Here is a 17,957-nt window from a genome sequence, read left to right on the forward strand (position 1 = left end):
TCATGTTTCGTATCCCACGCAAGATCACCAGAGAACATAGACCTTTCCATGTTCCTGCCTGTCATCACGAACACTCAACCGTCCACAGGATACAGAGTCTTTACAACGCTTACTTTCGTGATCTTGATATCTTTCATAACTCCTTGTCATCGTTCTTTTCCGAGCTTTGCCTTGTGTTATAATATTGTTACGCGCAAAGGAGACCGTTTGTAAACCTTACAGATGAAGGGGACCGTTTATTTTAGGTCGCGAAGGTGAGCGCAAGAGCGGCTGGCTGGTTGATGCACTCAGCGTCGTCCTCTTTCTCTTTTCCAACCCGGGACCGCAAGCACGTTCACCGGTCCTCGTTTTCCTCACGCGTAACATTCCTCCCGTCGCAGACGAAGCCCGGCGGGCGAGTCAATCCATTTGTCTTGAAGTGAAGAGTTTCAAGCGGGCCACATGGACCACTTGGGTCTTGGCAGCTCTTCTACCACTCGCCATGAGGCGAGCTATGTTATAGGTGACTTCCGTCAGTCTGTTAAGAATCACAAACGGGCCATCGTAGGTGGCCAAAAGCTTTTGGCATAACCCGCGTTTCCGTACTGGAGTCCACAGCCAGACTAAATCACCCGGGCGATAGATTACCGGACGGTGGCGAATGTCGTAGCGCGCTTTTGATCTGTCCTGCGATGCCAAAGTGCGCAAACGAGCGATACGACGAGCTTCTTCGGCAAGGCAGAGAGTCTCGGCGATAGTGGGATTTTCGTGACTGTGGAAAGGGAAAACAGTGTCGATTGTGTACCGGGGTGGCCGTGCGTACAGCAGGAAGAAAGGGCTATACCCGGTAGTCTCATGTTTGGCGGTGTTGAACGCGTACGTAATAAAAGGCAGTACGTCATCCCAGTTCTTCTGGTCGGATGAAACATACATAGATATCATGTTTACAATTGTTCGGTTGGTGCGCTCCGTAAGCCCATTCGTTTGTGGATGGTACGGTGTCGAGTGACGCAAGTGGGATTCACACATGCGAAGCAGCTCCTCCACGACATCCGCTGTGAATTGTCGTCCACGGTCGCTGATGATCACGCGAGGCGGACCATGTCGCAGGATGACATATTTCAGCAGGAATGTTGAAACGTCATTGGCAGTTGCGGAGGGCACGGCCGCCGTCTCGCAGTAGCGTGTGAGGTAGTCGACGCAAACAACTATCCAACGATTTCCTTTGGCTGATTTCGGAAAAGGGCCCACGAAGTCAATGCCCACTTGTTGGAAAGGCGTGCTTGGAGGCGGGATCGGCTGCAGGAGACCGGCTGGACCTGTAGATGGACGTTTGTGGCGCTGACACTGCATGCAGCTGGCCACATACGTTTCAACAGAGTGTCGCATTCCAGGCCAATAAAATCGTTCCTGAATCCGGTAGAGCGTCCTCGCCGAACCTAAATGGCCAGACGTAGGGTCGTCGTGCATAGCACTCAGGATCGCTATGCGAAGGCTCTCCGGCACCACTAGAAGAAAACGTGCGCCTGTGCCGGAAAAGTTCTTCTTGTACAGGAGTCCATCACGCACGCAGAAATCGTGTGCTTGAGTAGGGGTAGTCGTAGCGGTGAAGAGCGGTGTTAATTTAGCGTCCTTTCGCTGCTCGGCTTTGAAACAGTCGAAGTCTGGAAAACGCGGTGACAGAGAAGCCACAAGGTGATCGAAGTCGTCGGCGTCACAGTCCGTAGTGCTAAGTGGCATACGCGAGAGGCAGTCCGCGTCAGCGTGTCGTCGACCACTCTTATAAGAGACGCTGAAGCTGTATTCTTGCAGTCGGAGCGCCCAGCGCGCAAGGCGGCCACAAGGGTCACGAAGATTTACAAGCCAACACAATGAGTGGTGGTCGGTGACAACTGTGAAGGGGCGTCCATACAGGTAAGAGCGAAACCGCTGAACCGCAAATATTACCGCGAGGCATTCTTGCTCCGTGACAGTGTAATTCTGCTCAGGCCTACTTAAGGATCGACTTGCATATGCGATCACGTGTTCCCGGTCACCATGGCGTTGAACTAGGACGGCACCAATACCTATGCCACTGGCATCCGTATGGAGCTCCGTCGGAGCTGAAGGATTGAAGTGTTGAAGAACAGGCCGTGACGTCAGCAGAAACTTCAACTGACGAAAAGAAGAGTCGCACTCCGGAGTCCACTCAAAGGGGATATCCTTTCGTAGCAGGCATGTCAGCGGATACGCGACGTCGGCGAATTTAGGAATAAAGCGGCGGAAATAGGAACAAAGCCCCAGAAAACTACGGAGCTCCTTGACAGAGCGTGGTGCACTGAACGCTTCAACGGCTGCTGTCTTCTGGGGATCAGGGCGGATGCCATCCTTATCGACGAGATGTCCAAGCACAAGGGTTTGGCGGTCTCCGAAGTGGCATTTCTTGGAGTTTAAAACTAGGCCAGCGTTCCTGATGCAGTTCAGGACAATATTCAGACGCGAGTTGTGTTCGTTGAAGGTGCGGCCAAAGATGACGACGTCGTCGAGGTAACACATGCAGATGTTCCACTTTAAGCCTCGCAGAATATTGTCCATAAATCTCTCGAATGTTGCCGGAGCGTTGCACAGTCCGAATGGCATCACATTAAATTCGAAGAGCCCGTCAGAGGTTACGAAAGCAGTCTTTTCCTTGTCCTCAGGATGCATCGGAATTTGCCAGTAGCCGGATCGTAAGTCTACTGAGGGAAAAGTAAGAGGCGGAATGAAGGCAGTCTATTGCGTCATCAATACGTGGGAGTGGGTACACGTCCTTTTTTGTTACAGCATTCAGCCGGCGGTAGTCGACGCAAAATCTCCAAGATCCATCTTTCTTTTTAACAAGAATCACTGGAGCTGCCCACGGACTCGCTGACTCTTGTATGACTCCCTTTTTCATCATTTCCTGCACTTGTTCGTTGATAATCTGACGCTCTGATGGTGAAACGCGATATGGCTTTTGTCTAATCGGATTTGCCGAACCTGTGTTGATAGTATGGCGTGCTCGAGACGCGGGAATTGCAGGCATTTTGTCCTTCTGCGCAAAGTCGAATACCGAAACGTGCTTCGAAAGCACACCCACTAACGTTCGGCGTTCACTTGTGCTGAGCGATTTATTTACCATCGCCAAAAGGGCAGTTTCCGAACTGTGGCCATCAGGTTCTTCCGGCACTTCTGTAAGTTCAGCCACTGATAAGGACGCGTGTTCCCTGACGAAGGCTAATTTCAAGCCGTTTGGTAGTATAACGGGCTCCTGAGAATAGTTTACGGTCCATAAGCCAGCGCGTCCGCCTTTTATCGACACTACACAATGTGGCACCAACACATTCTTCTTCACACAGTTAATGTGCAGCGGTTCTACGGTAGCATCGAAGCTGTCGGAATTGGCGCCGCAACAGGCAACGGGAACACAAACGGTAGTAGATGCAGGTACGACCGTATCACCACAAACACACAATGTAGTTTCGCGATCTACAGGGTTCTCAAGGAGTCCTGACGGAATCTGACCACTTACGAATACCTTCCCTGTGCGGCAGTCGACAGTGGCACCACACTCCCGCAAGAAATCCATGCCGAGGATCACATCATGAGTCGACCGAGGAATAATTACAAACTCTGTGAGAATAACATGGCCTCCCAAAGACACGTCAGCACTACACACACCAATAGGTCGCAAAGGCTCGCCACTCACTCCACAGAACTTTAAATATTCGTCCCATTTAAACAACACCTTTCGCCCTAACACGTCTTTAAAAGCGACACTCATGACCGAAATTGTTGCGCCTGTGTCCACCAGAGCCATCACAGGCACATTATCTACAAAAACGCGCACTTTGTTTTTAAGCATCAACACAGGAGGTATTTCTGTCAGTAGCACATCTCCAGCGACCTCACCTCCATCGGCCGCGCTAGCTAGTTTTCCGGTGACGAAGGAGATGCGTTGCGACGTAGCGGTGAGGGAGAACGGGAAGCACGAGGACGCGGTGGGGGCGTCAAACTCCTGTCAGACGCTGGGGAGCGATTTCGGGAGCTGCGTGGCCAATACTCGTAGCCAGACGATGCGTGGGCTGGCCACGGGACACCATGGGGCCGTTCGGAGGGCCGTGAAAACTCTGAAGGCTGACCATACCACGTGTTCATACGCTGGTTACAAAACCGCGATATATGTCCCGGGACACCGCAAGAGTAACACACCGGGGGAGGTCGAAACCTTGATTGTTGGTCGATGAAGCGAATACTGTCATTTTCTCTTGTGTATTCAGTTGGTTCATGGCGGCTGTCATGACGATACATCGGGGGTCGAGAAGGCGTGCGCTGTGCGCGTCGGTCATAGCGTGGAGTCGGAGAGCGTGTTGTCATCCGAGACTGTGGGGCTGCGCTGTACTCTACGGCCGCTGTGCTAACCATCGGTTGCCAAGGGGCCGAACGTGGTGCAGTCATACCCTCACGCGACGTGTACATGACATGGTGGTCAGCTGTTGAACGCGACATCTCATCGCGGCGGGAAAGCTCCTCGCGGACAATCTGTCGGATGGTCGAAGGAAGGTCGAGGCAAGGGCTCGTATCCACACTGGCAACCGTCGTAACGTTTGCCAACCGACCAAACTTTGGCGTAATCCGACGCATCTTGAGCGTTTCAAAAGTTCTGCAATGCCGAATGACGTCGGACACAGAACCTAGGCTTTCTTTACCGATTAGAAAATTGTATACGTCCTCAGCCACTCCTTTCAGCAAATGTCCGACTTTATCTTCTTCTGACATGCGAGCACTGACCACCTTGCACAGCTTTAAAACTTCTTCTATATAGGTGGTGCATGTCTCACCTGGTAGCTGCGCCCGTTGCGACAATGTCTGCTCAGCACGCTTCTTTTTGGCGACTGAGTCCCCAAAACAGGCCTTGAGCTCTTCAACAAAACGTTCCCACGTCGTAAGCGCCTCCTCGTGATTCTCGTACCACACGAGTGCGGTGTCGGTCAGGGAGAACACCACATTGGTGAGCTGAGCGGTTGAATCCCACCCGTTGGACTTGCTCACTCGTTTATAGTGGACGAGCCACTCGTCGGCATCTTCTCCCGCTTTTCCTCCGAAGGTGGGTGGAACTCGGTAGTACGGCACCGGACTGCTCGGCGCTGCCCTCGGAGCGGCTCCCTCTTCAGGCATGGCGAAGATGGTCACGGAAGATGGCGGGAGGCCGGCAAGTCGACGGCTTCGACGAAGCTGCAGCAGTGACGGTTCCGTTGTTGTGAGCGCTTACCCAGCACTTCCACCACTTTGTTACGCGCAAAGGAGACCGTTTGTAAACCTTACAGATGAAGGGGACCGTTTATTTTAGGTCGCGAAGGTGAGCGCAAGAGCGGCTGGCTGGTTGATGCACTCAGCGTCGTCCTCTTTCTCTTTTCCAACCCGGGACCGCAAGCACGTTCACCGGTCCTCGTTTTCCTCACGCGTAACAATATTATGCATTGTTCAAGTGCCCTTCTCCTCCTTTTTCTTTTGTATTTACTTTGCGCTTTGTTCTCGGTACTCTCTTCTTTTCACAATTTTTATTTTTAATCATTTATTTTTTAATGATATTCCCCTGCAGTGTTTTGTTTTTGGTTTGTAATGTATGTGTGCGCCAGCACTCAGACCTTAGGGTTGTTCCTGGGCACGTTAAATAAACATTATTATTATTATTATTATTATTATTATTATTATTATTATTATTATTATTATTATTATTATTATTATTATTATTATTATTATTATTATTAGAGGAGGAATGCGTCATCTAACGCCGCAGATCTGCCCGGTATTCCACTGTCTCGGGGTTGGCTCATGCTCACAAACGCGCATTGTCGACGTACAAAAACGAAAAATACATGAAACCTTATGCATACTCAGCTTTGATACAATAAAGTACTTATGCGCTTTAAGATGAATATTTGCTGCAGTGAGGATATTTAGGTACCACTCCGGTGTCATTGAGCAATTCCGTAGATAACAGTCGCTTCATGCCTGGAACGTTGGCAGTCCAATAACAGGTGGCTATATATACGATTCGCAAAGCTACTTCATTAGATCCCATTCGAAACAGCCACTGCCTTTGGACTACTGGCAGTGGCCGTTTAGGGTGGGGTCCCTTTTACACCTGATGATGATGATTTAATGTGATCTCCTTTGAAACGGGGCGGTGAGAGATTGCCGCCTAGCCTGCTTGATTTAATCAGGTATGCTGTACAGGTTTTTTGTCTAGTATTTTTGTTATACATCTTATGTTGTAGCGTGAGCTACACTGGCCGAGGTTGAGCAGTTTCGCGGGGCTCCCGGAGAGCCGTGCTGCGCATGCGCGAGGAGCAGTGACGTCATACGGCACACAGCTGGCGCGCTGGGCGTTTGCCCGGCGTTTGGGCTTGGCGTTTGATCGTTTGCGCTGGGCGATTGCCAGTGTGGCATAGCCATGGAGAAGGAGAGCGAAAATGCCGCTCAGTTGCGCAGAAGAGTGTAGAAGCTTAACTCACCAGATCCCAAAGTAGTTGGCTGGCAATTAGCGGTTGGGCGTCGGAAGAACGAACAGAAGAAGGCTAAACGTGTTGCGGAGAAACCGGAGCAAAGGGAGGAACGTCTAGCAAAGCGGCGTCGCTAGGAGGCTGAGCGACATGGCCGAACATCTCAGCAGCAGCAACAACAAGACGCCGTTGATGACGTCAAGGCTCGTCGATTGACTGACTATACGGTGAAACTTAGCGAAAGCGCCAGTGCGACTCGCACATTCGAGACGGACTTCGTAAACGATCCGTTTGGATATGTGTGCGACGTGGGTGACTTTGGCACATGAAAGAATTGACGCCGGAAAGTAGTGCCATGCGTGAAACGTTGAGTTTAGCGGCGCCGCCTGAGTGGGGTGAACCCGTGGCACGGGTTTGGACAACGTGCAAGAAATTTCTCGTTAAGCAGAAATTTCCACTCTTTAGCGTTACCAATGGGTATCGTTACCCGCCCATGCAACCAGGTCTACCGGTTCTGAACGATGTTGCCGACTTAGCTACCGCTACGTATATTCTGGCAAAGCCGAGCTAAGCCACTGCATTTTTTACAGCGAAGCTGTTAAGGGCTTAATCTTCGATAGTGGCGTCCGGAAATAGAAAAAGACTCTCATTGGCCGTATGCTGTATGTGCGAGTGAAAGCGCGCGAGGGTGAGGTAAGCGCGCTTTCACGGGTAGCGAACGCAGGGGCGGAGAGCAAACACGACTTCCCAGTGGAAGGGGCGCGGTAGGGAGAAGGGCATCGAGGCACGTAGACTAGCTGCGTGTCTAGCCCACTGCGGCGCATGCGCGCAGCCCTGTCGGCCTCTGCCGCCCGTGTCGCCGACTCTCTCTGGGCTCTGGCCCGCCTCTCCCCTAACAGTGTCGACAACGGCATTTAGCCGTTCCGTCACGTAGCCAGCATTTTGACAGCGGTTGTGTACGGTCACACAAACAACGCGCACAACTGTTGTCGCCGGCGGCGGCGTTTTGCCCGCGTTCGCACCGAACGCTCGCGGCTTTGGTGACGTGTTTATGAAGGACGTGCTATAGCACGTCCGTGTATAGCACGAAGGACGTGCTATAGCACAGAGAAATGTACCGCTTAAGCGGTACATTTCTCTGTGGTGTGTAAATACATTGAAGCTACCTGCCGACAGCAGCTCCTGAGACGCCTGAGTGCTAGCTGACCGGCTGACGGAAATTGCGTTTCGTTATACCTCGGCGACTGCTGTTCACTTTATGGAATAAAAAACTCATACTTTATCTTTGCTGAAGATGATTGAATGCTTGCTGCACGGACGAGGGGGTTAAATTAGAGAACATTGTGCTTGCCTGTTCTTGGTTAGATATTGCAAGTAGCCTAAAGCTTCACAAGCTGCTGAACCCAGTAGAAGGAGTGCTGCGCTAGTGCAGAAAGCACTGCAAGCGCTCTTTTCTTCGCATTGTTTGCTACGGCACCGGGTGCATTTTACGTTGCGCTGCGAAATGTGTGTCGCCCCAAAAGAAAGAAAATTAGAAGAAAAAAAAAACTCTGCTTGTCTGTTCTTTATCGAATATTCATCTGCGAAGTGTGATTTTCATGGTTGTTAAACTAAGAACTACGCAGACAAGCAGATTTTGTTCAGAACGAGCGGATTTACCTTCATGTCAAGTCGTGCTGGCGCTAATTGCGTACGTGGGTGCTTACGTCGGCACTTAGCGAGCCACGCACTCCGCTGTTTCTGCAAAGTATTGCTCCTCCTGTGCAAAACCAATTCTTCTACAGTAGGATATGCCCATAGACCATTGACCAGAGGCTTACAACTTTTCGAACATCGTCTTCCCGTAATAGGCATTCTGCAGACCTAGGAAGACAAGGAGTATACAAAAACGTTGAACAAACTAATCCGTCAGTGCCTTAATAACAAGTGAATAAGGGATAAAGACAATTTAGCTGTAAGAAACTGTACAATGTTTTCCGACAGCTGTTGAGAAAGCAGCATTGCCAAACCTGCTACTTCGATATATACAGTTGCAGGTAAAAATAAGAATTTGAATTGTTAAATGTTTATGCTATATTTTTAACATAAATCCCACAACTAAAATATAATAAAAGTGGACGTACGTGAACTTAAAGCACTGTCTTGCGGAAAGAGTGAGAGAGTGAAATAACTTTATTGAGGTCCAGAGAAGACGCAGGGGAGACCCCGCGCCACCCGGCTAGTCCCACGTAGGGACCGCCAAGCCAAGCTTGACGGCCCGATCGCGGGCACTCTGGACGGCCAGGGTTTGGTCGTTGAGTTCGGGGCTGCCCAAAAGCGCAGCCCACCTATCCTCGCTGAAGGCGAAGCCGATGGCTTCACACTACCACAACACATGGTTCAATGTTGCCGTTAGTCCACAGGCCGGGCAGTCCGTACTGGGATACTTTTCTGGGTATATAGCGTGAAGAACCACAAGGTTGGAATACGCACGAGCTTGTAAAAGTCGAAGGCTCACCGCCCGCGCCCTGCATAAGGCAGGGCGCGGGCGGTCTTGACAGATAAATGCCCGTCTTGACAGATAATGCTTGGTGATCTCATTATACGTCATCAATGGTTCCGCGCGGGGTAGGGGGACTGCGGAGTCGGCGTGGTCAGTGAGTCCTCGCGCGGCCTCGTGCGTGCTATCGTTAGGGTTAGAGGGAGAGCCCTCAGTCGACCCCAAGTGAGCGGGAAACCAAATGAGAGAATGCGGAGAGATAATTTTCAAGCTTTGGAGAATGCGAAGGGCCTGAGGGGAGACCATCCCGGTTTGGTAGGCCTTAATGGCCGCCTTATAATCGCTATACATTGCCTCTCTGCGACCATCGAGCACAGCCAGCGCGATTGCAACCTGTTCGGCTACTAATGGCTTCGAAGTGTGTACTGTAGCGCAGCAAGTGATCCTGGAGTTAGAGTCGACGATGGAGACGGCGAACGCCTCTTGCTGAACATATGCCGCGTCATCCACGAAGCTTGCCTCAATGTGGTTGTTACGGACATGTTGGAGTAGAGCTCTACCTCTGGCCCGACGTCTGCCGACGTTGTGTGCGGGGTGCATATTGCGGGGAATGGGCGCGATGTGCAGTTGAGATCTGATGTCGCTGGTAATCCGTACGGCGTTGCGGAAAGAGTGCTGAAATTTGTCCCTGCAATTGCGTTGTGTGTAAGCATGAAACTCATTACTTCCATCTTTTCCAGACCGCAGCTCCAGCTCGGACAACTCCGCCTCGTCTGTGTTTGGTTATGCGAAATGGGCTGTCTTCAACCTTTCAACCGGTCTCGCTAAATGATAATTTTTTTCCATGAGTAATCACAGATAGCCGTGGCGACAAACGATTTGCGTTGGTAGGATTGTCTCATGCAAAGTAAAAAAAAAAGTGACTTTTCCATTTCAGAAGTTTTAAGAAGCTTTATGTATATATGCGCCTATAGCATGTGCAGCTCATACTGTAGATGCGCGATACTCAGGTCTGCAATATTTCTTTTGTGTATTGTATTTCCTGTTTACAAAAGTTGCTAATAAAATTGAAAAATAAAGCACATTTAACTGCCTGTTATTGTCCTGCCGAAACACAGTAGCCACGCGCCATGGCATGCTGGCTCGCGTATCATAACGGAAAAGGGTAAATTTTCAGCAAACACAGATGCGCTGCTGGCGTTTATTCAATACATGAACCACACACTGAAAAGGAACTGGTCATTACTAAAAAATGAAAAAAAAAAGCTGAAAATGACAGCTGCTAGAATAATGCAGACTGTAGCAGCAAACGGAGCTCATGTTAGTTTCCTCTTGCGTCTGCCGAGAAAATCGCACACTTGTCGAGCGCATTGCAGATAAGCGGGATGGCCGTCTCCCCCTCGCCCATCAGCAAAACCGTTGACATAACAGCAGGCTTATTTTTTTTTATTTCTTTCATAGAAGCATGGCCTACCAAGCACCAGGGGAGAAACTGGCGCTCAGAACGCAATTCCCGTTTACTTGGGGGGTGTACCAGCTGACATAGCCGTGATATGGTCCGTACCAAGAGAAGTTTCAGTGGCGCCCTCTAGCGTGTGACGTCACCTGGTGAATGAAATCCAGTTTGACAGAAACCCGTCTTGAGGGGAGGAGACATTGTAAGTCGTTGAACGTTGGACACCGACCATAAAAGTGACATATAAAAAGGCGTTTTATGATGAATACAGCTCCAATGCGGTAGCCGAAATGTCTTTTTATTTCAATTTTTTATGGTCGGCGTCCAACCTTCAACTATACTAACGAATCACCTGGGGACTGCGCTGCGGCGTCATACACGCGCTCACTACGTGAGGGCTGCTTGTAGTGATCGGTGGGACTCGCCTCGTCGCGTAATTAAAATTTCGTGAGCCTGCAAGATTTGCTTGAGTGTACGGAATATTGTAGTGATCCAATATTCCGTGCCATCAAATGGCACGGAATCACCATGTGGCGAGCTGTTGGCACCATGCTTAGTGCAGATCTCTAGTCGAGTCGTCTACTGGCCATCATTGCCATACACATGCGTGTACGGCGTGGATATCTTCTGAAGACTTTGTTCTGCGGTTATTGCGCACACGCCTGTGACCTCAGGCATTTCAGTTTTATTGCGATAGCAATTATATGGACACTACAAGCGAATGTTTGTCGTCGCCGTGAGGTTTGTTTAGGTACATGTATGGTATCTGTCATGACATGTATGGTATCCGCTATATGACATGCCGTATATGCGGGCTATATTGCCACACCATTATATCCCTAAGTTTCTCATTCCAGGTCTTATATTCCTTGGAAAATTATTCAACAGAATTCGTAGACTTGCAGCCCACAAAAACATCGCATGAAACAAAGCACCGACAGCGCATGCCTTTTATGTTAAATCTTCTCGGGCTTAAAAATTAAAAGTGCGAAACAATAACCCAGCTCAAACCTGAACCTGATGTAATATGACCGGCGCAGCTGTGCACTACCTGCGGGATGGACCCAGGAAAGAGGTTTTAAACATACCCGATACGGTAAAGTGGCGGTAAAGTCGCTCATAAAGACATTGTCTGTAATTAATACACATAAATGGCAGGATTCAAACAGAGGACACCTAGCACTTCAACTTGCTTTTATTTAGTTTACGTTTAGTGAAGTAATTCGGCACAATTTTGCACTCACGCATTCACGCACACACCAGCACACGCATACACTCAATAACAACCTCCAACAGACAGCACGATGTGTGTTCGTATGTGTGTGTTAGTGTGTGTGCGTGCATGCGCATGTGTGTGTGTGCTTGTGTGCGTTCATGTGTGTGTGTGTTTCTGTGTGTATGTGTGTGTGCGTGTGTATGGGTGCGTGTGTGTGCGTGTGTGCGTGCGAGCGAGCGCGCGCAAAATTACGCTTAATTACTTCACATGAGACGCGTTACGAACTAGCCCAAAAACGAGTTCTAATAAGCTTACGTTCACTTCAATTCATAGCTGCTACTACAGCTACGGGTCTCAGACAGCGCGTAATATTCTAAGATGATGTTATCGCATCATTGAATCGTCCTGATAGCGAAACTATGAGCAAGGAGCGCTAGTAACCCGATTTTCTTTATTTAGATGTAATAAACCTGAGATAGGACGTACTGTTCTTCCTGTGCTGCTTCTTTGGGTGGCGCAGTCAGTGGACGTAAGTGCGATCGTCCGACGAAAACGGGCAACAATATCGGCCAAGCACTTTGCGCATTGTGTTAAAGGGATACGGACACAAAATCTGAAAATTTTACGAAAATGCTGAAAATGAATTCTCAGTGTGTGATTACACCTAAAAGAAGTAGTCATTTAGTTCATTTTTGAGCCGATGGCTTTATTTTTTGCGTTTTTTGTGAGCGCGAGCATCGCTGCCCTACCCGCGGGAGTTGGAAGGCGTGACGTCACGACACTCTCGTCGGATAGCCAGCCGGCCAGGCCGCGGCCACTCGAACTCCGCCGACGCAGCCATCGCGAACATGAATTCGAGTTCTGGTGCCTGTACCAGCGATGAGTACACGTCTGAAGACGAGGACCATTCCAACTTGGCAAGAAATATTACCGCTTACGGTTACGAGCCTTCCGCGTCAAGCGACGAAGAAGAGCAGGTGGCCGTGGAAGTGCCGGTCAGGCTTTCGGGAACCATAGCGCGAAGATTTCAGCTCTGCACCAGACGCTTGTGCAAGAATTATTTGTCATTTCCTCTGTAAACTTGCTTTTTCAAGAGCGCACGCAGGTGAGGCAGCTGTGGGGTACTTCAGCCCTGCGTGGATGACTGAAGAGTAGTTTATGCCGCCGGCGTTAGCAACTGCTGTGAGGTACCCGTACCTCCGAGACTCTCACGGCCACTATATATATATATATATATATATATATATATATATTACCTCTATTACCAGTTCTACTGGAAACTTCGTGGGGCCTCAAGAGAATGTACATTGAAGTGACGAGCTTGTGTGAGTATTTGCAAGACCTCAGAGTAGGAGACTATTCAGTTTTACAGCCCGAGTCCCCTCGCACCGCCAAGAGACTTGGCGTCTCTTTGTTGAGCCATGCGACAAGCGGATTCAGTTAAGCACCTTAGGCAGATACATGTGTTTTGTGCGTATTAAGTAGCACAAGTACACATCTTTGAAAAGCAATGTAACGCCTTGTAACAAATTTAATACAAAAGATACAATCAAGAAATATTTTCCTGACGAAAGGTCAGTTATTGAAAAGGTAAGACAAACGATATATAACAATTTCTGAACACAACTTATGACTAGAATTATTAGCATGATGTGAATAATGTGATTCCATAGCGTAATAGTTTCATTACTTGTCAAAGCATGCTTTATGCCACTGCTTTCGTTCATTTTCTGGAGGCAGAATAAATGATTATAGAGTAAAAATTATCAGGTGCCCCCCCCCCCAAAAAATAAAGAGATTAACAAATAAATAAATAAGCGATATCTCAAAAACGCGAAAGGACAAATATAGGAATCACGTGGATTGTGTTATTGAGAGGCAATTGCAGCGTACGACGAATAAAAATTAATAAGGAAAATGCACAGATAGACTAGGGAGTTTTACGAATAGCCCAACCGTGCACGCGTCTTTTCTTACCCTAATGCCCTCACTCTGCTTGCGCTGTTATGGAGCCCATTTCCGTTCCCTTGTATAACTTTTTGCGTTGTTTTCTAAGCCAGGTGGTTTGCTTTGACTTCTAAGTTGATGCCTTTCTCTCTCCTATTAAAGACATCAGTTCGTTGTCTGATGCGACAATTTCACCATCATTGAAAAAGTGTTCATTCGGGCACTTGATGTGGAAATGAAGTCGTCGGCAATCTTAATCAAATTGATTTTCCGGGAGAGTCCTTTGTGGGCGTGAAAAAAATTATCAGATGGTTCAAACGGGCTTGTCCAGTCGTCAACCGCAAGTACATTTTCAGTCGCCGAAGGCAAGAAAAGGACCTCTCGGATGTGGTCGACGAGACCGGTATGGCCAACGCAATTTTTTAGCTACTAATTGGTTCATTTGGAAAAGGAAAGGTTGGCGCTATCTTCTGCAGCCCTTCAGGGAGCACCGCTCAGCGCCAACGGGGAGGGGAAAGTGGGAGGAAAGGAGGTAGGAGAGGACATTTTTTTTTTGCTTGGCCATTTCCGGCAAAAGGTTTCGCAGGTGTTCACCCTTGCCCCCCGTAAACATGTGCACGACGTCCCCAAATGTGTGCAATAGTCCCGACCTTTGCTGGCTTAAAATGTCAATCAGCACATGTCTGTCCAAAATCAGGCGCCCTAGTTCAAGGTCGCCATCGTAGAACTATGGTATATATGCTTCATCTTCTTTCCCTATGGCAAGCTGCTCAATGTGGGACTTATGCTACCACGTATCAGGTGGGTACATGTTGTTTAGCGAAGACAGAACTGTGTCAAGTACTTCATAGAACCTCCGGCGGTACATGCCACTCGCTGATGGAAACACGTGAGCTGAGGAACCTTCTTGATAGCGGCGTGGAGTCTTCCTTCGCCTAGCGGCTAGAATACACAGGTCCTCAACTTCTAGTTTTCCTGCCTCTGCCATACATATGTGGGTCCCGCGCTTCATTTTGGAGTTAACCTGGGCCGGAGTTCAAGCTTGGGCCATCCGAAATGGCTGGTCCCGTCGCGCGCGCTGTCTCCCCGCGGGCCTTGTGTTATGTTTCCGCTGGTGCTTATACGGTGCAAAATACGCTTCCTTTTCAGCGTCAGACGGGTTCTGGCGAAGTACCGATAAGCGAGGGGCTCATTATTGGTTTTGTCGTTGGTGCTCATGCTGTGTTTGTAGCCGTTGCATATTGCAACGTCCGCAGCCGCGGTAGAAGCGACCTCGACGCCTGTTTTCTATTTCTCCTTCTTTTGCGACAACAATTGAATCGACACCCCAGGCAAATTTTCGCTGTCGCCGTCGCCGTGATATTCCGTATAAAGCCGAAAAGTCATATGAGTGAGCGACCCATACACTGTGGGTGCGAGAAAAATCCCGTAACACTGAGCCGAAAAGGATGGCGGCTTGATGGACACTATCTTCGAACGCGCTCAATATCCGGTTTAGTTGGAGGTCACGTGATCAAATGCACGCATGGGGAGGAGAGAACGTGTCTTCTCATTTAGCCATGCTGCAGCTGCAAATTACTGTGTCCGGTTGACGCTTGCGCGGTCCGCGTGCCGTATCCAATTGTTGGTAATCATTGCGGGGTGCAATGATCAAGGACGAGCCGGGATGGCTGCTCACTTCATGCGTGCTGTCTTCCTTCTTAGGCTGTTTTTCCGCGCCCCAAGTGTTGCAGATCGCATAGCCTAAATTAATTAGGAGACAGGGGTAATCGGAGATCGCTGACAGAAGCCGTCCTGTAGTGCACATAAATATAAGCAGATGATGAATCTGATTTTCGGAGTCGCGGTGAATCACATGGCTGTACGAACCGTTCGCCCCCGCTGCCGGCGTTCATCGTAATGCCAGCCTTGTTATAGCGACTGCTCGTGGTCATCCAGCGGGATATTTACAGGTTTACAAGGACCGTGTATTGCACGATGTTTGTTATTTTAATTAGTGAGTAAATGTTACTACAATTCATATAGGCGATATAACCAACGTACAGACTCATGTGAGGGCCGAATTTTTTACGCAATTTTGACGAGCATTACATGGGACTGGGCCTTTTTATCTAATTTTACCAACTACGAGTATGAAATGTGCCATAAACCTCCGCGATCGCCTCCTCTCACCATCACTAGTCATGTACAACTTTAGAAGGCAGTGGAATTTGCCCCTCAAAGGCGGGTGCACACGAGCATCCACCAATGGGCGTGCACTCTAGACTGACGTCATGAGCCGGACGGCCGGTTACCCCGCCGACAGAGGACTTCGCAGTCCGCGCTTCGAGCTGAGCCGAGTCGCGTCAGCGGCACTATTTCTTTAGTAGCGGTGGAAATCGGCTGCTGCGCTTTAGTGGTCAGGGCGGGGCGCCTCTCCTGTCTTCTTAAGTTGTAACCGTCTTTTTTTATACAGTAGCGACGCGCGAAAGTACGCTGCGCGGGAAAATTCACAGTGGAGCGCGACTAACTAAATATATATAATTATAATTATTTATTTATAAGTAAACTAATTATTTATTTAAATTACGTGCCAAAACAACGATCTGATTATGAGAGACGCCGTAGTGGCGGACTCCGGAAATTTGTGCCACCTGGGGTTCTTTAACGTGCACCTAAATCTAAGTACACGTGCGTTTTCGCATTTCGCCCCCATCGAAATGCGGCCGCCGTGTCCGGGATTCGATCCCGCGACCTCGTGCTCAGCAGCCCAACACCATAGCCACTGAGCATCCACGGCGGGTTCACGTCCGCGTCAACAAAGATGCGGTTAGCTTTTAGCCACAATAACATTTTAAGGGAAAATGTAGAGGCAACTCAAAATCAACCATAAAGGGTTTGGGTAACAGGAGTCTGGTATAGATATTTTAGGAGCGGGGGTGCTTCGGCATCGCCGGGGGGGCAGACCCCCCGTAGTCGGTGCCTATGTGTTTAACCTTGCAGACGTTTAGTTATATTTATTGTGGTGGCAATGGAGAGGGGGGGGGGTTACAGAGAAAGCAGTATACAGGGTGTTTCATTTAACTTGAGCCAAAGTTAAGAAATATGCAAATGCCAGGTAGCTGCAGGTAATGTTGTTTGCCATCGCTTGGAGATACTCTGATTATTTTTTGCATTCCGCCTAATTAGAGTACTATATAGTCTTAATTTTTTGATCAACTTCTCAATTATAATTAGATTGGCAGAGCCATTGAGAAAATTGTAGAGAAACATGAAAAACTCGAGATACAGCTTTCTGTTGCTCAGTACGCGCTACATAAAAGTCCTTTACCGAGCGTGAAAGCAGCCCGCGAATATATGCAAAGTGCCTCGAGCGACAAGTCGAGCGGTAATTGTGGTTGATGAGTGGTTGCCGTTAGCACTTGATCGCACTCAAATTGCACAATCATCCTATTGAGTTTAGAGGCCACGGCGCAAAAGCTATTTTCACATTGAGAAGATGAACACGTGAACGGACAATGCACTCGCGACTAATTCATTATAACAAGGCACGCTGCGTATAATACCTGCGGTGTTCGTGCACGCACAGGCAAGACAAATAAAGCAAGACACAGATGGATGTGTCACAAGCAATACCAAATCATATGCACAAAGTAAAGCTTCTCATGTGGCAGAAGAAAATGTCGTTGTCCTTGTGTGTTCCACGTCTCTCCTCTGTTCTTCGTCTTTTTACAGGTTTAATTCTGAAGAATATGTACTAATTGACCCAGATCGCAACTATTTAGTATAGAATAGTATATATTTTGTCAAAGCTTCTTTGACATCAGTACCATTCATACGGCTTTAGGAAGAAACCAACCTCCTCATAAACGTTACCTTCAGCATTCTCGATGCTGTTATCGTGATTTTTCGAAACTTTCTTTTCCACTGGGGCATGCCACTGGCCCAAAACACGCGCCTCCATGGAATGCTGCGGCCAGTCCGCGGGAGCCAAGGAGAAAAAGCGCGCGCTGCGCGTGTAGCTGGTGCGCGAGGAGAATCGGGGAGGAGAGCGCCGCGGGAAGGAGAGCGTCGCTACATTTTCAAATTATCTTCTTTGTCTAGGGCCTATTCGAATTACCCGCCCCATGTAAAGAGCCCAGCCACATTTCATCATCACCATCAAGGGCTTTACCCGATACTATATCACGCCGCCCTCTTTGAGGAGACGGAGCCATCCAGTTAGGCATGTACTGATACCTGGCGTATCAAGAGGAAAGCTAGGAAACGGGCGGCGAGTGGCTGCGAAGATCGTGCCCGAGAGGCTGCCCGTAAACGGCGGGCTCGACAGAGGGACGGATCGAGAACTTTGCGGCAGCGGACCTCCTGTCGAGCACGCCGTTTATGGGCAGCCTCTCG

Source organism: Dermacentor silvarum, chromosome 1, assembly GCF_013339745.2.
Source record: "Dermacentor silvarum isolate Dsil-2018 chromosome 1, BIME_Dsil_1.4, whole genome shotgun sequence".
NCBI lineage: Eukaryota > Metazoa > Arthropoda > Arachnida > Ixodida > Ixodidae > Dermacentor > Dermacentor silvarum.